The sequence below is a fragment of the Schistocerca piceifrons genome, chromosome 4, assembly GCF_021461385.2.
Source record: "Schistocerca piceifrons isolate TAMUIC-IGC-003096 chromosome 4, iqSchPice1.1, whole genome shotgun sequence".
In the NCBI taxonomy this organism is placed as follows: Eukaryota; Metazoa; Arthropoda; class Insecta; order Orthoptera; family Acrididae; genus Schistocerca; species Schistocerca piceifrons.
In genome coordinates this window covers 268,844,447-268,869,970 of record NC_060141.1, presented here as the reverse complement: position 1 = coordinate 268,869,970, position 25,524 = coordinate 268,844,447, and the positions used below count along the sequence as shown (strand labels likewise).

Genomic DNA, 25,524 nt, shown 5'->3' with positions numbered 1-25,524 from the left:
TACCCCTATTCCACAGTGCCACAAAAACAATTAATTTGACCAAACTGTTGTCAGTGTCACCCTGTGTCCATACAAGGACGGTTGAGATGTGTTTTTACTCCATTGTTTTTGTCGCCAGCCACGCCAACGTGCATTCGTATCATGAAGCAGAGAATATGATTCATTAAAGAAGACTACAGATTTTCAGTCAGCAACGTTTTAGTTTTGTTGCTGCCAAATAATTTATTTTCCATTATCACACAGTCTTTAACATGAGTGCAGACATTGTCAATCTGCTTATGGGACTCATACGTAGCAGAATTTGCGACTATTGCGGTGGACAGAAGTCAAGTGATACTCTGGGTTATTTCGAAGTCAAGCTGTTCCACTGAGAAAACTCGGCTGCCCTTGATGAACCAGTGTAATCGACATTCACTTCCGATGTCCGTTACATTTGAGGTTTCCCCTGTTCTTAGACGGTTTATTGATAATGGTACGCACAAACTTTGCCATTCATGTTGCAAGAAAGCCAGAGATCATTCCCAGTGGCACTTAATAAATTTCTCCCTTTTATCAAAGTGTCAATGTGCAAAACTGATTGACAGCTAGACAGTTCCCTTGGATATGTGTATTGTTGTGCAGTTTCTTTGATGTACGTCATGCCGTAAGCCGTGCCTCTAGGATGCTCTCCTAATAATGTAAGCCGGTAGTTCCTTTTAACAAGAAAACATTTACACAAGTTTATGGTATTGGTCATTCTTGTATTGCGTCTGTTGTTCATTATTGCAGCGAAGAATTTTTTATATAGCAATTTTGTAATAGCCGATGTTAGATATTCATGACTGTACACCACCAAAAAACGGTAAATAAAACTATTGGTCCTTCTGGTGTCGTCAGCTGGACCAAATGCGGCCAAGGCTGCAGCGACACTAAGCGGCCAACACGTAAAAAAAATTACATAAATTTAGAAGAGGTATTTAATCATTTCCTCATCTTCCTTTTACTCATGCCACACCTACCCTTCCTCGCACTCTTCTTCTGTTGAAGAACGGGAAGCACGCACAGACTCTCAAGTTATTATGACCAAAAACTGCTGTACCCTCTAGATGTTTACGATCAGATTTAAGTTGTGGTAGCGACCATGGCTTGTTCATTATAATAGTACCTAACAAAGACACATGAGTTTTCGTTAACGTTTCACATGACACCAACGTCAACCAATTGCCGACAATAATATTTACACTGAAGCCTACAATGGAAACAAGAAGCTTTAGGGCAACACTGATAGGAACAGACTGTGAATAACATGTACATCAAAATCATTCGAGGCACTCATAAAGAAAGTATGTGACTTAAACAAGCACATTTATTGTGTGTCATTTCGGCGTTTATGACTTTTTTTCCTGACGTGTAATAAAAATTTTAGTTTAAATCTCATAATTAAATGAACAAAAATCGTGAGATGCTGACAGAACGTTCCTATCATCACCGTCTGACACAACTAATACCGTAATACATAGTTTCATGTAGGTCTTTCGTTTTATTAAACCCTTTCGTTTAATAAGATAAGCGTGGTTCCTTGAATGGTGCTCTTATCATTCTATGGAACAATATAGCATCGACATGTAACCTAATCAAAAACAAACGATTCACATACTTCCAATTTCAATGATGATAGCAACACTTTTAAGTCCAGGAAGATGAACAATACTACATCCAGCTAGAGTACATGGTACACACATTTCATATAGTATCGAAATAACTCTTTCCCAGAGTAAAATTTGTTTGGCTATTAATTTCTATCTTCTCTGCTTTTGATAAATCAGTCTGTGCACTCGTCAGACTCGCATTCATGTAAACTGGTTCATTTAATTTAGCATCACTTTCATCGTCCGAATCGAAAAATCCTTTTGATTTATGTACCTCTGAAGCCTTACATGCGGTTTACGCTGTTCCGTTATTGCTGTAATGTACACAGGTATCCTTATTCTATGATATACCGTAAGAACAATAACCAATCTCGGCTTTTAGAAAAAATATAGGAATACACTTACACGGTGAGGTGAGAGTGCTAAATCTTGTTCTGTTACAGTTTTGAGTATCAATAATGTATTCCACTTCACTCAACAGTACTACAACAATTCTACCATTACAGAGTCTCAATGTATTCTTTGGTATAGTTTACGAAGTATGAAAAGAAAATGCATGGGGTCACAGACCCTTCTATAGCAAGGTTCATGATTGGAAATCACCTTTTATGAATACTTAAAGCTTACGGATGATTAAGTATGAATAAAAGAAATAATGGATCAAATTGTTGTCACAGAATTAAACTCAAAATTGACGATAACAGTAATTAGTTATCCTGAGATGGTTAATGATATCACCTAAACAACAGATGTACACTGACGTGACAAAAGTCAGGTGATAATAATATACACATATGTAGATGGCGGGAGTATCGCGTACACAAGGTGTAAAACGGCAGTACACTGCCCGAGCTATCATCTGTTATCAGGTGATTCCTGTGAAAAGGATTCCGACGCAAAATATGGTCGCACGACGGGAATTAACATACTTTAAATACGGAATGGTAGTTGGAGCTAGATGTGCTCTCTTTCTTTCGGGACACAGCTCTGTCGCTACCGGCGAGAGTCATAAACTGGGTTATGACTTGTTCCTCCTCTTTTTAAAAAGAAGAAGAAGAAGAGCAAGCGAGTCCTACAACTTTGTAACGTAGCAAACTTATGTTCAGGAAGTCTCCTCTGCTTTGCGTGAGTACCAGGCGGTGGCATGGCTTCTTCCTTAGTTATTATTGAAAGCTGATGTTCGATAACTCACTTAATAGTGCTTGGGAGAATATGCAAGAGGACAAAAGAAACAGCGCGAGTTTATTTTGCACTCCTGTTAATCTTTAAATGAAATATCAGCGAGGGTAATATATTTACCTGTGTTCGAGGTCGTGCGAAACTTGAAAAAAACCTGGTCGGATCTACCAAGTTAACACAAGAGTCTCTTCCGTTAAACCTGTGCGCGGCAGGATTTTCCCGACGTTCTGACGTAAAATTTAATAGTGCCTCTTTTTTGGCGATAAGGGAAATTAACACATATCAAAAATATTCGGTTGTAAGAAGAACTGCAAGCTCATTGCGAAGACAAACGTGTTCACATCAGCTTCAGAAATTTCCGTTTATTGATATCGTCTATGAGTTTTAAACAGTGCTGCTGGTTTGCAGAAGTGACTTATTCCCTGCACTAGCTATGATTACTGTGTTATTTGAGAATAAATAGTTTACTTTCGAAATGTGTGTTTTACTCTTCAAGTTACAGCCGTGCTGAGAAGTGGTATCTAACAATATCGTGGCTGCTGTATGTACACGTTGTTAACTGATTAACAGGGGAAATGAGTACTAACTAGTTCTTGAGTTGATAAGAGAAACCGTGACAAAAGGTCTGTTTACTGGTTTGATGGACAAGAATCTTCAAGTAGCGAGATTATAAGATAAGATGAACGCGAAGGTATAATCAAGAAAACATTTTTCAAAAGGACAGCCGAGTGGCAAGCAGATCCGAACCCTATACTCCGTGGTGGCTATTCAGTTTTACAAATGACAAAACAATCCGATGTACTAGCACAGTAAGGAAAGCGGTAATTCTCCTACTTAAATGGGCTGTGTTACTAGCTTAGTACACTTCGTAATACTGGATAAAATGAAATTGTTCCTCTTGTGTTCATAGTGAATTCGAATTTGTTTGACAACTTCAAGCTTGTATAATAAATAACATTGTTGACCAGCTATACTTATAAAGGTGACCATATGTAGCTTCTCGTCCGATGTAAAAGAAGCCCACAAGATTTTAAAAAGCGTTGGTATAAGAATAAAAAAAATGAACGATTAAATGTTGCTTCATCAGCATTTAGAAGCTATTCTGGAGCCGTCGGCTGAATAAATATTGTTAACTGGCTCTAGACCTTAGGGGGCACATATATCGATCAACAAAAACAGCAGGGCTGAAATCTATTCTAGAGTCGATTTCGTGAAACAAAGGAGAAACGCAGGTCCAATCATCGGCCTTTAATGGAACCCATTCTGTGTAAACGCGAATTCATTAACTTTCTCGACAGCAAATCAAACGAATGGATTGTCTTTGCCTCTCTGCACCAGGCAGCTAACGAATATCATGCACGCGTAACCGCGTTTCGTTGAAACGTCCATAGATGAACGGAAAAAAAATCTGTACAACAAAAACATCGCACATATACAGCTTCGGTTAGTTAAAATAAAAACACCATCAAGCGAGTAAGATGTTTTTACGCAAATATGGGCATTAGAGGCAGATCTATAGGAATCTACCACTTAACTTGGAATCCAAACAATTGTGCAACTTGAAAATTCTCATGAACATAAAGCATGACAGGTTAACTTCGGTTATGCATCACGAAACATCGTAGAACAAACTGGATACCGAGTCTGAAAGACTGAATTTATAGTCCGTCACTTCCGCGCGGAGGGAATGACGGGTCAGGAACTCCCAACCGACGCACTGGACTGAAGAGAACTGTTTGTTAAAACAGTGTCCTGCTGCGTGAAGAAGTCCGTTAAGTGTCTGCTACACATCCGCGTCCGATAGGAATCACCGACCCATCGAGGTCTTTTATAAGTGACCTAAGACGTGATAATCTCATCGGGGAGAGATTACAACTATAGGACGAGTGCTCGAGTCTCTCATTTGAGCTGGCATAACTTCTGCCTTACATTTGCGATAGGACGCGTATATTATCATGAACATTCTTCATTTTTCAATGGATGTCTACCGGTATTTGTCCTTCAGCAACCAAGAAAAGAATAACAGCACGTTGGTCCTGTTTGGACGCATTTGGTAACAGTTCACGTTTCCGCATTTACCGCACGTATGCAGGAAAGACAAGAATGCCGCAAAAATTCCTTTCTTACGTGTCGGTGTTTGTGTACTCGAATCGTAATCGCGGTACGTTGCATATACGCTATAGTCACGCCCTCAACCGGAAACTTTTTGATCGTCCCTTACATTTACTGGAAGTAGCGAAAACATATTTTCTCATTTAGCGGACGTTCATTACCCTACACTAGCTCCAGGATGTCCATTAAACAGAAGAATATCATCGAATGCTGTTAAAAGAAAAGTGGAAGATTTGGCTGACATGTCTCAAAAAGCTTGTTTGTAAAGAAGTAGGTAACAATCAGAAACGAAGAACACATTGACTATGAAGGATGTAAAGAGTACACAGAACAACACTACTCACGTTCATTTAAACAGTATCATTATGCTCGTTCAGTCGTCCGTGTAGTGCAGGGATAGTCAACGTATTTCACTCACCGCCTACTTTTGTATCTGTGTTAGTAGCAAAAGCCTTCTAACAGCCCACCGGTTCCTCAATAATGGTGATTTGTAAAACAGATAAGTCATTTTACTTTACAAAATTTAAAAATCATATAATAATAAGTTAAAACATATAATAATAATTACTTACCAAATACTTTATGTCAAAATTTTATGAAAATCTAACGAAAATGTTTTTAAAACCCCTACTGTCTACTGCCCACCATAAAAGTTGGAACGCTCAACTGTGGGCGGTAGGAACCAGGTTAACTATGGTGTAACAGCTAGTTATGAACTATAACAGAGAACTCTAGAACTATAGCATTTCTATCAAGAACTCTGAAACAAATGTATATTTTGGGGTAGCTGGGTACCAACATCACCCGAATGCTTAGCCCCAGCCTAAGGCGCCACCAGCAAAAGTGAAGCTATGAATTGTTCCTTGAGGTCAGTCGGTAGCAGCATTTCTCGGAGAAACCAAGGTTCCATTTTCGAGTCCCCCTCCGGCACACAGTATTATCTGTCAGTATGTTTCAGTTTAGTGTATCTTTCAACGTGATGGCTGGGCGTCAATCAAACAGCTTGGATGATAGATACGGTTACGTCACTTGGACCAAATGCCACTGTGCAAACTTTCATTTGCGTATTGTGTCTTGCCATCAGTGCAACATGCTAGTAATGCCTCAGATGCAAGTCTCTGGTAGACAGATACTGTCCTGACCACTTTGGCAGCAGTCAAGTGCGCTACGTCCCCTTGCGCAGTGCCCATTCGAAATACTTCTTAGTCGTACTTGTAATTCGAATACAGACAAATCGTTCTGCGGTCTAAGAGGAAACATTTCAAAGATATGAAATAGCCATTTACATTTTTTTTTTTTTTTTAGAAAAATGAAGGTTTAGGGTTGAGTCTCTCCTTAACGCGTCAGAAATGCAACTCCTCTTGTCGGTATTATCAGAATGGTAGCAAATAAAAAATAAATAAAATATCGGAATGCGCGCCAGAGGTGATCGTACTCAGTGGCAACCCATACCACGCTTTTAGGCATTCGCGAACTGAAGTGTTCCGCATTCGTTCTGACTTAGTAAATCTACCTATTCATACTACTAAAACACTGTACAGTGAATGGTGGGGAGTATATTAGCAATATTATCGATATTCTTTCCTACTCCGCTCTCATAATGACTGTCGGTAGGCACCCTAATTTCTCTTATTACCATGATTCTACGCGAGACCGGCTATGGTGGGAACGTAATGGACAACCGCCTCCGTAGCTGAGTGGTCAGTGCGATTGACTGGCATGCGGAGGAGACGGGTTCGATTTCCCGGTACTGCCAGGGATTTTTCCCTTAATGGGAGCACTGGACCGCGATGTACTCAGCCTCATAATGTCAACTGAGGGGCTACTTGACCTAGTAGTAGCAGCAGCTCCAGGTCACGAAAACTGACAATGGCCGGGAGGGCGGTGGGCCTGTGGACGGAGTTCGTATTACCAGCGTAATGGGTGTCCAGTGTCATTCGAATACGGTTTCTCTAAAGTTACGTAACAGGGGTTCGCTATGACTACGTGGTTTTCCTTGCAAGGATTCTCGCGTAAGTTCTGCGAGTATTTATGTTAAATTTTCGTATTTGCTATATCAACGCGTAACAGTCATAGCAAAGCGTCTCTGAATTCGATCGACATTTGTTGTCACGCCTGTCTGATAAGGCACTGCGACGATATAGTAGAATTTGCCGCACTAGCCTCTTGTATGCCTTTTATTTTACAGATACGTTGTATTTTCTCGCAACCCTTCCAACAAATTTGTCTTCCATTCGCCTTACCTCACACTGATTTTACACGACCACCAATTTCATATCACTTCTTACTGCTACTCCAAAATATTTATACGATGTGACGTGCTCAAGAAGTTCTTGTAATCAGATACTATCCGCTTCTTTCCCTTTGTTATGGAAATTACGTTACATTTATCCATGTTTAAAGAGAGCTGTCATTCATTACACCAAGTGAACATTCCGCCCAAGTCTTTCTGCAATTCGTTACGATCGTACTTTCCTACGTACGCCGGCCGGTGTGACCGAGCGGTTCTAGGCACTTCAGTCTTGAACCGCGCGACCGCTCCGGTCGCAGGTTCGAATCCTGCCTTGGGCATGGATGTGTGTGATGTCCTTAGGTTAGTTAGGTTTAAGTAGTTCTAAGTTCTAGGGGACTGATGACCCCAGATGTTAGAAAAGGGGAAAGGCAGCGATGGGATGGAAGGAAGCTAATTCAGCACTCATGTAACCAAGGCGGGTTGCATAACGGCGCTCCGACAGGCGCTGACCCACTGGGCAGGTGCTGTGGAAGTTGAGATTTGTCCTCGTTGCATGGAGTCCTGTCAGATGCCGAATCGTGAGCATTCTTCAGTACCACATGCTCACTGCAGACAGTACGCTTCCTGGACTTTAAATAATATCACGTCTGTCTGTTTTTCCTATTTTGTCGGAAGGAGTTCTGTAGGTGCACAAGACTACGAGGAATCAGCCTAGCACCTTTCTGCCTCCACAGTATCATCTTCAGTCTGTAATCAGTTGGCTTATTTCGTTTCATATGCCAACAAAGGAATAACGCACTTAAAAGCAGTCGAAAAATCAGGAAACGCATCAATTCTAAACTGATTATCAAATCTGAGCCACTTGCAGAGAGAAATTACACATAAAGCCATTCAGAACATTAAACATTAAGGTCAAATACAGGCGAATTCTTCCAAAAATGTTGCATGGGGTACCGTAATTCCAGGCTAGGCAATTGCTTATTTTTTCTACTGTAACATCGTAGTCAGTCTTTGCCTACAAAACGGTACTAACAGCTTTACTACACTCATACAAGCACCATCATTATAGAAGAAACAATCGCAATTAATATCAGGGAAGAAAACCTTTGTGGCTTATTCCATCAAATTAATTTTTATGTTGTGTTTATATACAGGATGTTTCAAAATAAATACACCGGTTTTAAGGCTTGGTAGCATTTATTACATTAAACTTATAATTATAAATAACACATCAAATGAAAGAGCAACTCAAACAGATTTGTTTGTATACCCTTGCGCAAACGGAAGAATATGGAACGACCAAGAATGAATAAAAAACATCTCGAACGAGTGAGAGTCTATCACGTGTAATCCCAACAAATCAGTTCGTCCTTGTCGTTCGCAGTTGTTACAAGCTCTAAAGCATACATACCACGGTTTACGTGGCAGCTTCGCAAATGAAGTTTTGCTGCATGAGATGAAGATTTCCTGTATCATGTCGTCTTCAGGAGTGAACTGAAATTTCACCTAAATGGAAATGTGAACACACGTAATGTGTGTATCTGAGGGTAATCAAATGCCCACGAGATGGTACAGTTACAACGAGACTCCTCTCGACTTTTTCGGTGAAGCAACTGTAACTGGTGTTTCTGAGCAGCAAAATGGTGCGCCATCTCACTGGCATTACTCAGCACGCGACTGGTTAAACGACGTTGTACCCGACAGCTGGATTGGCCGCAAGACGCTGGATGACAGAGCTCGTTTTATATGATCTTCATGTTCACACACGATCTGACCCTACGCGATTTTTGTCTTTGGGGGTTCATAAATGATGATGTGTATATGTCTCCGCTACCAGGTGATCTATCCGACTTCAGAAGCAGCACTGTTGCAACAATTACTGTGGACATAGTGATCAAGGTTTTGGAAAAACTCGCCTATCGACTCTATGTGTGACGATGGTGCTCACACTGAACACTTTCAAGAAAAACTGTTACAGTTGCTCTTTCATTTGATGTTTGATTTACAATTGTAAGTTAACTGTAATAAATGCTACAAAGCCTTAAAACTCGTATATTGATTTTGAAACACCCTGTGTATTTGTATTAGTGCTTGCTACTATATCACACAATGTGAAAATCGCTAGTAGCTTTTACGATCACTTTTTCGTTATCTTCTGCCCTCAGTGAAACCACTTACAGGCATACACCATTTAAACATTAAGATATATATTTACAAAACAGACATACTGCTACTGAAGACAGCCCGTGTGACGGTTGTGAAACATAGTTACAGAAACACAAACATGTATTCTACCTGTGCGGACAAGGACAATTTATCTGCCACAGCCGCAGGGGATTAGCCGAACGGTCTAGGCCGCTGCAGTCGTGAACTATGCGGCTGGTCCCGGCGAAGGTTCGAGTCCTCTCTCGGGCATGGGTGTGTGTGTTTGTCCTTAGGATAATTTAGGTTAAATAGTGTGTAACCTTAGGGACTGATGACCTTAGCAGTTAAGTCCCATAAGATTTCACACACCTTTGAACATGTTTTTATCTGCCACAATCCACTCCCCACTGGAGGTTTTAGGAGCGCTCGAGAGGCCTATAGTTAGCGCACTGATTACACATGCCGTTATCCTACTTCGATGGACTATGACCTACAAATGGTCACCACAACAGGAGCCACGACAGTCCGTTGTTTCTCACTAAGATTATGGAGCATGTCGTCAAAATCTCGAGATATCACCTAGATTTGATGCGACAAGTAGAACGAAAATGTTTTTTACAGGGATATCGCGAGAAACTCCGAAGTGATACCTGGATTTTGAGTCTCCGGCTATTTCCGGAGATCTTTTAACTCCAGCCACTTGTTTGATAACGTAAAGATTACGAGTGGCCATTTAGCACATATTAAAAGCCAACTAGTCGTTTGAGACTGACGGTTACCTTGCATCTGACCTTTCACGGTCTCGCAGAAGTAAACGCCAACGAAGTCTTTTCCACATGTGGGACCTATTACTTCAAAAACATTTTCCAGCTCATCGCGGGTATGGCTCAGCAACCAGTAATATTGGATGAAGAAACAGTTTCGGTTGCAGGGTTGTAATTATTATTTATTTACGAATAACGCGTTTCGTCTAATTCAGGCATCTTGAGATTGGTTAATATTAGGTGTGTTAGACACATGGGATACCGAGTATGCAAAACGTCGAGGGCAGTTATTTACTGGGACGTTTTGCATTCATGGCATCTCACGTGCCAGACACCATCATTGGCCAGTCTGAAGAAACGAAATGCGTCATTTGTAAATGAATAATAATTACAAACCGGCAGTTAAAATTATTTGTTTTTTCGTCTGTTACTTCAAGTCCAACTAACTACAATAAATACAGTGTTTGTTACTGATTTAATTTTTTTGGTCTCGAACATTTGCCGGTTAATAATACTGATTGCAGTAACGTTTCACATGAACTTCGGTTCTTCGCATGCTTTCTTCGCGGCGTCGAGACACTTTATCTCTTTTTCAGCGACGGGATGGCGATGTGGTGTTAAGAAAAGGTGTCAGGGGCCGGTGGGCGCCGTCAGGCTGCGTCTGCGAGACGGCGCGCGGACGGGCGGAAAATTACTCGTTGGCACCGGCCGTGAGGGGGTGCGAGCTAAGTGGAGGGGTCTTTTCTTCTGGCCGCACCCCAAATCCAGCTCTCTCCAGCGGTTTACGTCCATATGTCCCACAGACTATTAGCAAACCGTGTTTCAAATAAGTTCAAAATTCGGTGCAAGTTCAGCAGAGTCCGCAAATTGAAATTAATTCTGATCCTTCGGGATTCGTCGACGAAACTGATGGTTTACACGTTTTTGAGTTCTTAGAGGAGTCATTATTTTTCTCTTCACAGTATAATTCGACAAATTTCGACAATTGTAGCATTTAGAAAGAAAATGAGGATACTCTAGCATAAAAATACCGGAATAGTGCGAGTATGACTCACGCTCTGAAGGTTGCTTACAAATTTAATTACGTATATAGACATTTAATCTATAGCTTTGATTAGTGAGTTTCCGAGTACCAAAATATGTGATATAAATGGCCATTTCTTTTAATTCCAGTGACTAAGAAGTTTAAATTTTTTACACGTCCAAGGGACCGCAGACCTTAGTATTTGACATTAATTTCAATTTGATAACGCTACCCATTCCCCAGAAAAAGGGATTTTGTCAGACGAACAGATCTACAGACGAAAGGATAAAAAGTGACCTCACAAAGGTCCCGTTTCCACCGACTAAGGTATGAAACTTAGAACATTCAACAGGTCTGCTAAAGAGGCTGCCTACATTACGCTCTTTCGTCCTCTGCTAGACTGTATGGGACGCTTACCAGATATGACTGACAGGGGACACCGAAAAAGTTCAAAGAAGGCAGCGCGTTTTGTATTATCGCGAAATATGTGAAAGAGTGTCACAGATATGATGGTATGGCAATCATTGAAACAAGGGTATTTTTCGTTGCGGCGATATCTTGTCACGAAATTTCAATCACCAACTTTCTTCTCGGAATGTGAAAATATTCTATTGTCGCCAACCTAGGGAGAAATGATCGTCATAATAAAATAACAGAAAAAAATGGTTCAAATGGCTCTGAGCACTATGGGACTCAACTGCTGAGGTCATTAGTCCCCTAGAACTTAGAACTAGTTAAACCTAACTAACCTAAGGACATCACAAACATCCACGCCCGAGGCAGGATTCGAACCTGCGACCGTAGCGGTCTTGCGGTTCCAGACTGCAGCGCCTTTAACCGCACGGCCACTTCGGCCGGCAAATAACAGAAGTTAGAGATTGTACAGAAAGATTTAAGTGTTTATTTTTACCACCCGCTGTTAAAGAATGGCGTAATTTGAAGGTGGCTCAAAGAACCCTCTGCCGGCAATGGCGTTCAGAAATATCTTCCCACATTAAGCTGCTGAGGAGCTGTAGTTTTTCGCAAGAAGTGGAGTGTTAACTAAACTTGGGAGACGGGTGCTACGATTCGAAACACGCCTCTGATTTTCAGAAGAAAGATCCGCATGATATGGTCGCTCCGAGTAGCTTCGTCTAGAGTTCGCCAGAAAAATGTATAAACTTTCTCTCAAGCTATATCGATATTGTCGTTCGATTTCAGTTACGAATGTGTTGTAGTATTCGGTATTGAGAAAACAAGATAGCTGGAGCACGCTTGACAGCCGAGCAACGAAAATGTATTGTGAAGTGGTTTTTCAAGTTTGATAACGCCGTTGAAGTGCAACGTCAATGGAAGCGGGAGCTTGAAACAGAACCGCCAACCTGCCTAACAATTAAACGCATCATTGACAAGTTTCAATTGCAAAGAACGATTTGTGATATTCACAAAGGAAGATCAGGAAGACAGCATACAGCTACAAGTCCTGCTTCGTCGGCACTACTGTTGGAAAAGTTGGTTAATTCTCCACAGAAGTCTGGTACGCAACGTGTCCGTCACGTGGGGGTTAGCAGTACAAGTGTACGAAGAATTCTAAAAGCTGAAAAGTGGAAAGTTTACAGTCCACGATTACTGCACTCGATTAATGATGACGATTCTGATCGCCGAATGCAATTTTGCGAGTGGTATCAGCAAATGGTAACTGATAACGAACAATTTCCGACAAAGGTAGTGTGGAGTGACGAGGCACAATTTAAACTTAATGGAACCGTGAATCGGCATAACAGTGTGTACTGGGCACCGGAAAATCCGCATGTTGATGTGGATAAAGCGATGGATCTCCCAGGGGTCCATGTGTGGTGTGAACTGTCATCTAGGGGCTTAGTATGACACTTTTTCTTTAATGCTAGTGTCACTGAAGAAGTGTTCCTGGAAATGTTACGCACATCAATTTTGCCAGGCATACGTGCGCTTTATGGAGCCGATGAGGAGGTCTTCTACCAACAGGATGGTGCGCCACCACACTACCACCTAGCCGTGTACGAGCTTTCCTGGATGACAATTTTCCGGGGCATAGGATTAGCCGAAGAGGGCCCATTGAGTTCCCTCCAAGGTCGCCAGATCTTACACCTATGGACTTTTACTTGTGGGGAACTGCGGAAGATAACGTCTATCGACGTAAGCCGCGCACGCTGGAGGAACTTCACCAGGAGATTACAGTGACATATGCAGCGATCTACACTGTAACATTGACTGACATAGTTCTGTTATGTGTATAGCCGCCAACGGTGAACATTTTGAACATTTAAAGTAACCACGTGCTAAACTGAATGTTGTACAACACGTGTGATCAATTATTAAATGTAAAATAAACACATAAGTAATACTTTCCGTTCTTTAAAGTGTGTATACTTTTTTCTGGCGGACTCTGTAAATGGCGTAGTAGAGTACACACACTACCCCAATTGAAGACATTTCAACAGTGACCTGATACACTGCACAACACAACTAAAGCACTTTCTCGAAATCCTGTGTCTTCCATTGCGACGCAGAAGTTTGAAATTTGGCTCATACGTGTATACAACCTCCCTCCGTAATTGTGAAAAAGTGTGCCGCCCTGCGACGTCACCCTCGGGATCGACGACGCCTCAAACAGCAAGATGTCACCACGTACAAAAAAGACCAAAGGCCAAAGCGCAGAAGTTTATGTGACGTGTAAGATGGGTTAACAATGTCCAATCGGCACCAAGTTTCACCACAGTTCCACTCAGCGTCACCATGGGCGTGTCACACGATGGGTGGGTCGCCACACCCCTCTTACCCAATTTCACCCCTTCTTTCCACATCTGTGCGATGGAAGGCAGAACCGCGACGCCCAGAGTTGAAAACAGGCGATTTTCTTATGGGTAGCCGAGAAAAAATTCACGCACACCGCCGTTCAGAATCGACGCGAAAAGGCGTGAGGAGGTGGTATAAATGGGTCAATGAAACGACACCTTTAGTTGGGGCGCTGATTCCCAAACATTTCGGGGATGAAAGGACAGTAAGCAGTGTGATGAGCAACAGGATGACGTTCTTCTCGATCTTGACTCTCTTGACACCCCAGACCTTTCAACCCTTCTCTAAGGACGTTGCGGTACTGCATCCCCACTGAACGCGATCACACTCGTTTGGAGTACAATCCAACTACAATTTTTTTGCTCTCGTGTGCTGTCGGAGCCACTAGGGATCGATCAAAGCCATTTTCCGAAATTTGACTGTGATCCAAAGCAGCAAAGGTTGCTGACGCGTTTTCGGCCCTCCTGTATCGCGCTCTGCTGTGATGTGACCACAGAGTGGTGCAACATTGACACATGCACGAATAAAACTACAAAGAGTGTTCTAAGACAGCCCAGATGGGCAACATGCTCAGTGGCACCCACTTTCTTTACTGGGAATTTAAAAAATGTACCTGTGCAGACACAACCTATGGAGTAGTTCTAGGCACCTGTAGTCAGGCAACCCCTTGACACCCCTCTGATTTCAAATGTCCGCCTGCAGGCGTTTAGGTCTGCCTCACAGTTTGTCTTTGTAGAGGTACATTTTTTAAAATTCTCAATAATGAGGGGCAGGTGGTACCGAGGGTGTTGCCGATCTGGGGTTTTAGAGGAATCGTTTGTCGTTTTATCCATGCATGTGTCAATGTCGCACCACCCCGTAATCACGTCACCGGAGGGCGCGAAACAGGAGAGCTGAAAATGCATAAACATCGTTTGTTGCTTCAGATCACGTTCAAATTTCGTCGAATGGTTTTGAACAGTCCCCAGTGATTCCGACCTGTACACAAGATCAAAAATTGCGGTCAGGCTGCACTCCAAAGGAGTGCGATGGTGTTCAGTGGGGATGCAGCACCTCAAAGTTCTTACAGAAAGTTTGGAACGTCTACGGGTGTCAAGAGTGTCTTTGTCGTGAAGAACGTCATCGCACTGCAAATTGTCATTTTCGTCCTCGAAATGTTTGGGAATCAACGTTCCAAGGTAAGGTGTGGTTTCGTTGACGCCCTTGATGCCGCCCCTTAACGCTCTTTCCCGTCTATTCCGAGCGGTGGTGTGTCTGACATGTCTTCCTCGGCCACCCGTAAGAAAACTGCATGATTTCAACACTGGAGGTCGCGATTCAGAACTTCTTCGCACAGGCGTGAAAAGAAGGGCTGAAATGTTGGTAAGATGGAGTGTTACGACCTTCTCATCGTGTAACACATCCGCAATGACGCAGGGCAGAACTGTAGTGAAATTTGGTGCGAATATGACGTCATTAATTCACTTACGTCGTCACATGAATCTCTGAGCTTCTTTCTCCGCACGTGTCGACACCTTGCTGTCTGAACGTCGTCGAGCCGAAAGTGACACTGCAGAGCGTCACACTTTTGCACCATTACAGAGGTATGTTGTAGGCACCTCTAAACTAAATTTCTGCGTCGCAGTGGAAGATAATTAAGGAGCCTCGAAAAAGTGATCCTTCAATTGTGCTGCGCACTGTAATTGCTCATTATCAGAATATGACTACGTGATCGTGTATCCCGAAGATTTACATTCAAACTGATAATGGCCATGGAAGTATAAGCTCATATAGTAAACTATCACGATTTTTCATTACGAATGTCCTCCCCTGGTAGCTGAGTGGTCAGCGCGACGGAATGTCATACCTAACGGTCCGGATTCGATTCCCCGCTGGGTCGGAGAGTTTCTCCGCTTAGGGACTGGGTGTTGTGTTGTCCTTATCATCACCATTTCATCCCCATCGACACACAAGTCGCCAAAGTGGCGTCAGCTCGAAAGACTTGCACCAGATGAACGGTCTACCCGACGGGAGGCCCTAGCCACACGGCATTTCCATTATTACAAATGTGTAAAATAACGATTGAGCATTAATTCGTTTTGTTACAAAATTAGGCATCATCATACGTACTGTGCCTCAAACAATGATTTCCGTTTTGTGACTAGATAGGCTATCGTAGACGAGATCGTTTAGTCGGGATGGTATTGATTTGGAGATTAGCCAGGTTGGAAGACTTTTATCGCCAGTATTTATGTGATGCGGAACAGTGCGACATAGTTCCTCAGCAACCAACTCATCGCACAATACAGCGTCTTGGATCCCAAACTTCTCTGTGACAGTTAAGGAGAGGAAAGAGCAGCCTGTCACCTCCCGCGTAGGGTCGTTTCATATTCTATAAACTTAACTATTACTCACCTCAGTGCAATGTGTCCACAGAGTAATCTGAAATGGCGTTTAATTTTTGTTACATACATTGCTTGTCTCTCTAGTGACTTCGACAAATAGTTTTTGATAGTCTATGAGTAGGCAGTCGATGGAATATCGAATAAGTTATGTATTAATTGCTTTCTCTAAAGGAAATGAATATCATACGCTCACTTGTAAATTTAAAAACGTCTTTCAAGACACTGTTCTTTGTAATTATAGATTGGCCTTCTCCTCCCCCATACGTCGCTGCTTAGTTCAAAATGACTGCTCTTTCCATTGCTCATTTCAGTCACGCTTGTTGCAAGTTTACTCCGAAGTAGTTAACTGAAGATAGTGAAAAAGAATGGGAGAGAAGAACATGGTGCTCTATGATAGCGGCTGACCCTACTTCTAATGTAATGGTGCCTTTCAATCTTATGTTATCAGAATCAGTTTCAGAATCACTTAAATAAACTGGACGGTCCTCTTCCGTCTGGAAATCAGACAGGTTCTGAATGATGTGTGGAAGACAACGAATCTTTAATAACATTTTATCTAAAGAACGAGCATTATTTAAATAGCGAGGGTATCAGATTCCCCTTGTGTTTGCGTGCGCAGTTAAGTGGCCAAGTCACGAAGCAACTTGAGCTACATTTGAGCTCTAAATTACGAAGAGGAACCGATACCAAAATATTACAGCATGGCAGTGCCTGTTACATCAGCCGATTAGCCGAGATATTCTGTGACTGTAATAGACTCGTGCTGGTACGACTTTGCTCCGCACCAAGTTCTCTCCAATAAATCGTGCGCTAGCAGCGCGAGGCAATGGCTTTAGCGGTATAGACAGCAAAACTTCTGGGGTATATTTTCTGTGACAATTCCATAACGAGATAGCATGTAACGATAACAGATTACCTCTAATTAAATGCCAACTCCCGCTGAAGGGAAGTCAAAATTAAATTATACGATAACGTGGACGTAGGAAATTTCATCAGTCAAAAAACTGACAACGTAATCGTTGAGGAAAGTACATTGCATCCACTTTTGTGCCCCATTCCGCAGCGCTGTGCTCCACGTAGAGAGCATTTGTATTGTCACAGTCTCCACCCCGCAGCATTTCTGACATAAATATCAGTTCGCAGAGGCTGCTAAGTAATATGACAGCAGTTGAATAACGAATGCGTATAATAACAGGTGCGGTAGCGAAATGGGCGATTTTGAAACCTCCACCAGCGATATGAATTTATTAAGAGCGATCTAAAAGAAATACAAAAAGAATTTATAATACTTGCAATTTAAAAGGCCTATCACTTGAAAATGACATCACATGTGTGGCCGCCATTTTCCCTCACACTCGTTTCAAGTCTTTTACGGAAGTTAGACATCACATCTTGCAGCAGTGGCACTGAATTCGATTAACTTCCTCCCAAATTTGATCCATCAGCTCCTGAATGGTGTGTGGTGGGTCGCACCTGAAGATCTGAGATTCTAGATGACAAAAAAAAAAAAAAAACAGTGGAATCTCAGTGGATGTTGCAACGAGGAAGTGTCTCCGTTCTTGGAGATGAGACGACCAGCGTGTTAAGGGAATGTCGCGAGATACAACATGTGGCTCTATCTCGTTGGATATGGATTTGCAGTTACCGGAAGATCAGGAAGCTGTCGCACTAAGAAATTTTTCAACATATGAGCATAACGTTCTGTATTCACAGTAAGAGCATTGCCACAAACGTTAAAAAAAAAGAAAGAAATAAGGCCCTATGGTTGCAAACGACGATATAGCGCAGCGCTCTACCACTTTCTGACTATGAAGTACGTTTCATGATTTCAGGATTTTCACGTGACCAATTTCTGAAGTCTTGCTAATTAGCAAAGCTTGACACACAAAAATAGTCCTTATCGCTCATGATCAGATTGTCGCACAGGCCTGGCCTGTCATTTGTGAGTTCCAACAGTTCCTGGTAATAGCGTGATCTCTTTGAGAGGTCATCTGCGTTCAGTTTTTGCACTATCTGAATTTGGTTTGGGCGGTATTTCAGTTCCTTGCGCAATATTCGCCGTACACTGCGATCCGATATGTCAAGTTGCAGTGCAGGCTTTCGTTCAGAACGCCCATGACATCGGCTGAAGTCTTCTCCCACACCTGCAGCAGTCTCTGGTGTGCATACATATTTTGCACTTCCACCCCTCTTCCGCACCATATCAACCGTTTACTCAAAGTTCTGTACCCACACTTTAACAGCGTATGCGGACGGGACTGGGACATGATGTGCCACGTTCTACTGAGCACGAAGTACACGCTGCGCGGTCACTTTGCTGTTACTGATTTTGTGAAATGCCTTCACGTCAACAGCGTGTTGTTCATCGGCCCTCGACGGCATCTCGACTGAACATCGGTATCAAATCAATGGAGAAGGTTTGTTGTCCAGATGCCACCACTTCTGCTTTCTGATTTCTAATGTAATGTGCTATTTCCAGCGTTGCCAAATCGCCCGTTTCACTGCCAGAGCTATTAGTTTTATCGTTCCTGCAACTGCGCAGTTGCGTTATGTCTCAGGAATCACGTTTTTTTTCTTTAAGATAAATGACCACTGCAACGAATTATTTACCCCTGCGCTGTCAGTTAAAATTTTTCACCGGTGTTGTGAAGTCTCCAATAAATTAATTGAAAATTTTTTGGAATGGTAAATACACTATTTTCGTATTAGTTTTCCACTCGGATGTGTTTATTGTTTATCTTATTTGCATCACATTTCGAAGCTTCTTATGGCTTCGTCTTCAGGCACGGATGGACCCCATGGCTTGATGAGGCAAAACAACAAGATTATCAGTGCCTCACCAGGACATGGGGACCATGACCGTAAAAGACTTCGAAATATGGCCCAAATAAAATAAGCAACAAAGACAGCCGAGCGAAAAAATGGTATACAAATAATCTGTGTGCTCTGAAACAAAATAATGTACAGCTGGATTCCCCATTATCCAGCGTCGTGGAAGTAACAAGTTTGGAAATGATCTCTTTTCATTAGAATAAACTGAAGAGCCAAAACATTATGATCACCTCCTCAATAGCGTGTGTTCCACCTTCGGAACGCAATACAACTGAGATTCTGCGCGGCACGGACTGGACAAGTCCTTGATAGGTTCATGGAGGTATGTAACACCAAATCTCCACTGAGGGGTCACGCAGTTCCCATAAATTCCGGGCGGGTAAAACGAGTCCACCACCATCCTCCTCAAGCTATTATAGTTGTGACAAGGACAGCCATATTGCTGGAAGATGCCATCGCCATCGGGGAAGATATTAAGCATGAAGGGATACAAGTTTTCCGCAGTAATGGTCACGCAGTCCACGGCTATCACGGTAGCTTAGGTTCCTGCCAAAGATCCAATGGACGACCAGCTGAGAGCCCCACGTAGCTTAATACTCCCTGCGCCTTGTGTCCGTCGTACAGTGCAGGTTTCGAGCAACTGTTCGTCTGCGTGATGGGATATCTGGCCACGATCACCGACTTAGTGCGATATGTAATTCATCCGAACAAGTAACACGTTTCCATTGACCCACGGACCAATGGTGATGAATCCGTGCCTACTACAATTCTAACTGACGATGTCGTTGGGTCAACATGGGAACACGTCTGCTGCGAAGTCCGATTTTCAATTATGTGCGCCGAACAGCATCCCTGCACCAGCATTGTTTTTTGTCGTCAGCTCTGCCGCGGATCGCCGCATATTCTACCCTACTTTACAGAACGGTCAACCCTGCAATCTCCTCGTTTTATAATGAGGTGTGGTCTTGCAAAATCTTGCTGGCTCCCCATGGTGTCACCGTCATTCATTTACTTTCCATGTATGCTCACGACATTATCACGCGAACAGCCAACCAGCTCTGCAGTTTCCGAGATTTTCTTTCACAGGTGCCAGATGTAAAAACCTGCTCTTTGTCAAAGTAGTATATGTAAGTGGAGTTCCCCAGTTTCCCCATTTACGGCCCTTATAGTCGCTAGAAAGAATCCCCATTCGTCTTTGCTCTGATTATAAACTCCCTTAACCGCGTCACATGCCCGCAACGCCGCCAGGTGGCATTTACTTTCGCGATAGGTAACTATCACAACGTTTCGACTCATCAGTGTACGCACAAAAAATAACCATAATGAACCAGACAGTGCCTCGGTGTGACATCTCTCTCTCTCTCTCTCTCTCTCTCTCTCTCTCTCTCTCTCTCTCTGTATGTGTGTGTGTATGTGTGTGTGTCTTTCATCTGTTGAAACAACATTTGTGCAGCACTGAAGGCTGCTCTTAAAAAAGAAGAGCTTGATGTGAATTTTACGAAGGTCCCTCTCCCAGATTCTTTGGCACTAATCGACACAAAGTTTCACGTAGACGTTACTACTTTGTTTCCACAGGCTCTACCCTCAACGTTTTTTCATGTTCAAGAAAGAATATTTTGAGCATACTGACGGCATCGTCAAGCATTCGAATCAACCATCCTTAGACTAAATGTATTTTGGAGGTATGAGAACGATATTTTTATAGTGTAGCTTCATGGAAACGATAAATTGATGGAAATAGAGACGGATGGTGGTCTGCCTTTCTTGGATGTCATGGTTAGACGAAAGAATGACGGCTACCTGGGTTATTCAGTTTATCGTAAGCCCACTCATACTGATTTGTATTTGGAAACGTCAAGTTGTCATCACCCATCGCAAACTATGAGCGTGCTTAAAGCATTTTTACAGAGAGCCCACACTGTCTCAGACCTAGATAGTTTGCCTAAGAGCTCATTCACTTCAAGGCAGTGTTCAGAAATAATGGATAATCCACACAATATATTAACATGCCACTATCATTTAAAACCAAGAATCATAAAGTAGATACAGAGGAGAAAACGCCGGCAAAATCTTTAGCTTTTCTTCCTTTTGTGGGTACCATTTCGTTAAATAGCTTGAATCCTCTGTAAATTTCAGATGAAAACTATTTTCCGTCCACCGCCTAAGACTGTGGACCTTTAGGGATCAATGAAGGATGAGTTGTTATTGTGGAAGACTGGTGTCAAAGTGATGTGACTTGCATATAACAGATCCCAGGCACTGTGAAAGAACGCTGCACTGAACATCAACGTTGTACTCGCCTTTTGCAATCAAGAAAGTCCGATATTGCCGAAATCTATATTTACAATGGACATTCAATGGAGTATGATAAAACTATGATTCTGACCACAGCAACACTTTTCTGTGACTCCATTATTAAAGAATCCGTGGACATACGCCTAGCGGAAAAGCTGATGAACCATAACAGCGGCTACCAGCTGGACAATGGACGGAACCTCATCTCCACGATTTGTTCTAATCGGAGACGACGGAGTGCGCTAACGACTGTGGTGAGCGGTAGTGCAGAGCCCAAGTCGTCATAAAGACGAAGGATGGACGGATCCCATACTAACGTCAACTAATAGCGGTACAGATACTTTTGATCACATATTGTAAGTAAAATTTGCTTCTTTGCTCCATACCTTTTGTAATTCTGCATTTGCCTAGTAAACGTTTCCGCTTATAGTTACAGTACGTTGTTTTTAAAACATAGTCACTATTTTTTGCATGGACATGAATAGAGACCGGATTAAATAATATGCATGTTGCATGTGCATTTGCATATTTGGCTCCTTTTTACCGGTTATTGCACATTTTAACTAGAAACTAGGGACGATGCATATTTTCGCTCCATGATTACAAATTTAGACAGGTGGTCTCTAGCTCGATCTAGTTTTGATGTCTCACAGATTGACAGCGACCTAGAACTGCGTGCAATCGCTAACCGAGAGGCCACTGCCTAGCGATACCATTACAGAAGAGGACAGGAACGGGCAGACAGTCAATGCTGCTGCGCCCGCGCCCTCGGCTTATCCCCATCGCGGTCATACAGTACGCGTCGGCAACAATTAAATTAAACCACGCAAGCGTTTAGTCGCACGTCCATTGATTGCGTTTAGCTTTCTATTTACTTGTACACAATTGAACGTGTTTACGATGTGTAGTGTGTAACGTGATGGGCGCCATGCCGCCCGAAAAAAGAAACATCGCTCCCTGGATAGCTGAGCATTTTTTTTTTTATGGGACTTAACATCTTAGGTCATCAGTCCCCTAGAGCTTAGAACTACTTAAACCTAACTAACCTAAGGACATCACACACATCCATGCCCGAGGCAGGATTCGAACCTGCGACCGTAGCAGTCCCGCGGTTCCGGACTGCAGCGCCTAGAACCGCACGGCCACCGCGGCCGGCATAGCTGACCATCCTGGAACATTTACATATGACGGAATTGTTTTATATTGTCGAGTTTGCGAGAAAAATGTTTCGTGTAGAAAAAAAGTTTCAAATATACCAGCTCGTCAAGACGAGTCTTCATATCGCAGGAATGCAGAAGAAAGGACCGCAACAACAACTTCTGACAACAGCAAGTTGCAATAGCAGAGATTTGTCCAAAGGCAACCAAGAAAGTCGGTTTAACATGGATATATGTGAAGCATTCATTCCAAGTAATAATTCTCTTCACAAACTTACAAACCCTATCCTCAAACGCTTCCTGCGCAATTATTGCTTAAATCAAAATATACCAGATGAATAAACATTGCGTAATAATTACATACCGCAAATTTACGTAAATGTTCTGGAAGAAATACTCAATGAACTCAAGGAAAGCATTATCTGGATTTCAGCTGACGAAACTACAGACGCTTCTGGTCGTTACATTGCAAATTTAATTGTTGGTGCATTAAAAGAAGAGCCTTCTTTTTCCTATTTAGCGACCTGCAGAGAACTTGAAAACGTAAATCATTCTACAATCGCCAGATTTGTGAATGAGGGTATTAGAAAAATATTTCCAGGATCTTCTGCAGATGAAAGGCTGTTTGTGTTTATTTCAGATGCTGCTCCCTATATGATAAAAGCACGAAAAGCCCTTCGAGCATTTTATCCCAATTTGATTCATGTGACGTGCTTTCCTCATGGAGTACATCGCCTTGCTGACGAAGTACGTTCCACGTTTGTGAATGTAAATAAACTGATTTCATCCACAAAGAGTTTCTAAAGGCTCCTGCTCGCAAGTCCTACAAAGAAAAACTAGCAAATGTGCCTTTACCTCCAGAATCAGTGGTAACTCGTTGTGTACGTAGGTCGAAGCTGTGCTGTTGTACAATGAACATTACGAGGCCATTAGAGGGGTAGTAAACGACTTCGATAGTGCAGAGGCTTTGGCAGTTTGCCAGTGCAAGGACGGTATTAAAAATGACGTTGCTATGATTGGCACTCATTTTTCCCTTATACCTGCAAGTATTAAAAAGCTTGAAATTCAAGGTTTGGCGTTGTATGAATCTATTCAGCTAATGAATAAAATTATTCTAGTGAACTCATTTCCGGAGGTATTCCCAAGAAAACTTAAAGAAAAGCTTGAAAACATTTTAAACAATAACCCAAGCTTTGAACCTTTTTGCCAAATTGATAGTTTTATTAATGGGACAGGTGAACTTTTACCAGAAACAATAAGTGCCAACATAGCACCCAAATTCAAATACTGCCCAATTACCTCGGTTGATGTAGAACGGTCCTTTCCTGCTTATAAAAATGTTTTGAGTGGTCGAAAACACAATCTTATTACCGAACATTTGGAACAGTACTTGGTCGTTTATGTTTACAATAGTAGAAAAAATGTAAAATAAATTGTAAATGATGCTTTGGTCCATTAGTATTAATTAAAAGTTAGTGCTGTTCAAAAAATTCATGGTTGTATGTTGTTTTTTTAAATAAAATATCAACGAGTTTTTGAGCATGCCCCTCTGCACGCGATGTATCCCGTTGTTAGTCCTGTACATATCAATTGTTTCGCTGCGACTTACTCGCATCGTATCCGCTTGCTAGTGACAACAATAGCAAAGAAGGGACAATTCTTGTAACACGGTTTGCGTCCTCATTTTGCAAATTTTTAGAAAATAATCCCAGGAAGGTCCCCTTCCTAACCTCTACCAGAAAGTATTCAGAAAATGATATCAGCGTTTTAAATGCACCGAGTTTTCGCGTGGCCGGCGCTCTTCTTCGTAACTGATATGCACAGCTTTGACTTCGAGATATAATGCACTCCGTAACTATAACGTTTTTTAATATTTGATCTTGCATATTTCAACACTTTTCATGCATTTTTAAGCATTTTTCATGCACATTTCATGCATATTTTAAGGTTTTTATGATGCGTATAATCCGGTCTCTAGACTTTTGTCTCAGCATCATTTTTAGGGTCCGTACCTTAATCGACAAAAAAACGGGACACTTTTAAGATCGCTTTGTTATCTGTCTGTCCACCTATTAAAAAACCCGTTTTCTCAGTAACTTTTAGGCGTATCATGTTGAAATCTATGTCACATAATAATGTCTACAGTTGCCATGGTGGTAAAAAAGTTGAAGCTTCTAAGTCAATGCAATCAAAAGATACGGCCATTTATGTCACATACTTTGATACTCGCAAACTCACTCACTCACCTATAGGGTACTTCGTATAGACCTAGAATCATGAAATTTGGCAACAAGCAACGTTTTACAGTGCACTCACAGGAAAAAATACGAAAATTGTTAATTAATAATTATATCACACACATTTACACTCATGCTCATAAATTAAGGATAAATGCAGCATGTGGTGCCACACAACGTGGCACTACAGAGAACTGGCGCTGATAACGTAGGCACATAGGGAACATACATGACACAGATCCGTAAGTCCACGGGTGATGAGTTGAGAAAACCGTCCCGAAACACATGTGCTACAAAACGCCATTGTTTCCTGCGCACTTACCCCGACTTCAATATGGGATATGATCACCATGCACACGTACACAAGCCACACAATGGGTTGGCATACTCTGGATCAGGTGGTCGAGCAGCTGCTGGGGTATAGCCTCCCATTCTTGCACCAGTGCCTGTCGGAGCTCCTGAAGTGTCGTAGGGATTTGAAGACGTGCAGCGATACGTCGACCGAGAGCATCCCAGACGTGCTCGATGGTGTTTACGTCTGGAGAACAGGCAGGCCACTCCATTCGCCTGATATCTTATGTTTCAAGGTACTCCTCCACGATGGCAGCTCGGTGGGGCCGTGCGTTATCATCCATCAGGAGGAAGGTGGGACCCACTGCACCCTTGAAAAGGCGGATATACTGGTGCAAAATGACGTCCCGATACACCTGACCTGTTACA

General features: G+C 42.3%; 1 protein-coding gene across 2 annotated transcripts in view; it reads right to left on the bottom strand.

Moving 5' to 3' along the window:
• LOC124795166 (band 3 anion transport protein) overlaps positions 1 to 25,524 on the bottom strand; it is a 590,830-nt gene that overhangs the window by 219,017 nt on the left and 346,289 nt on the right. The gene's annotated exons all lie outside the window — the stretch shown is intronic.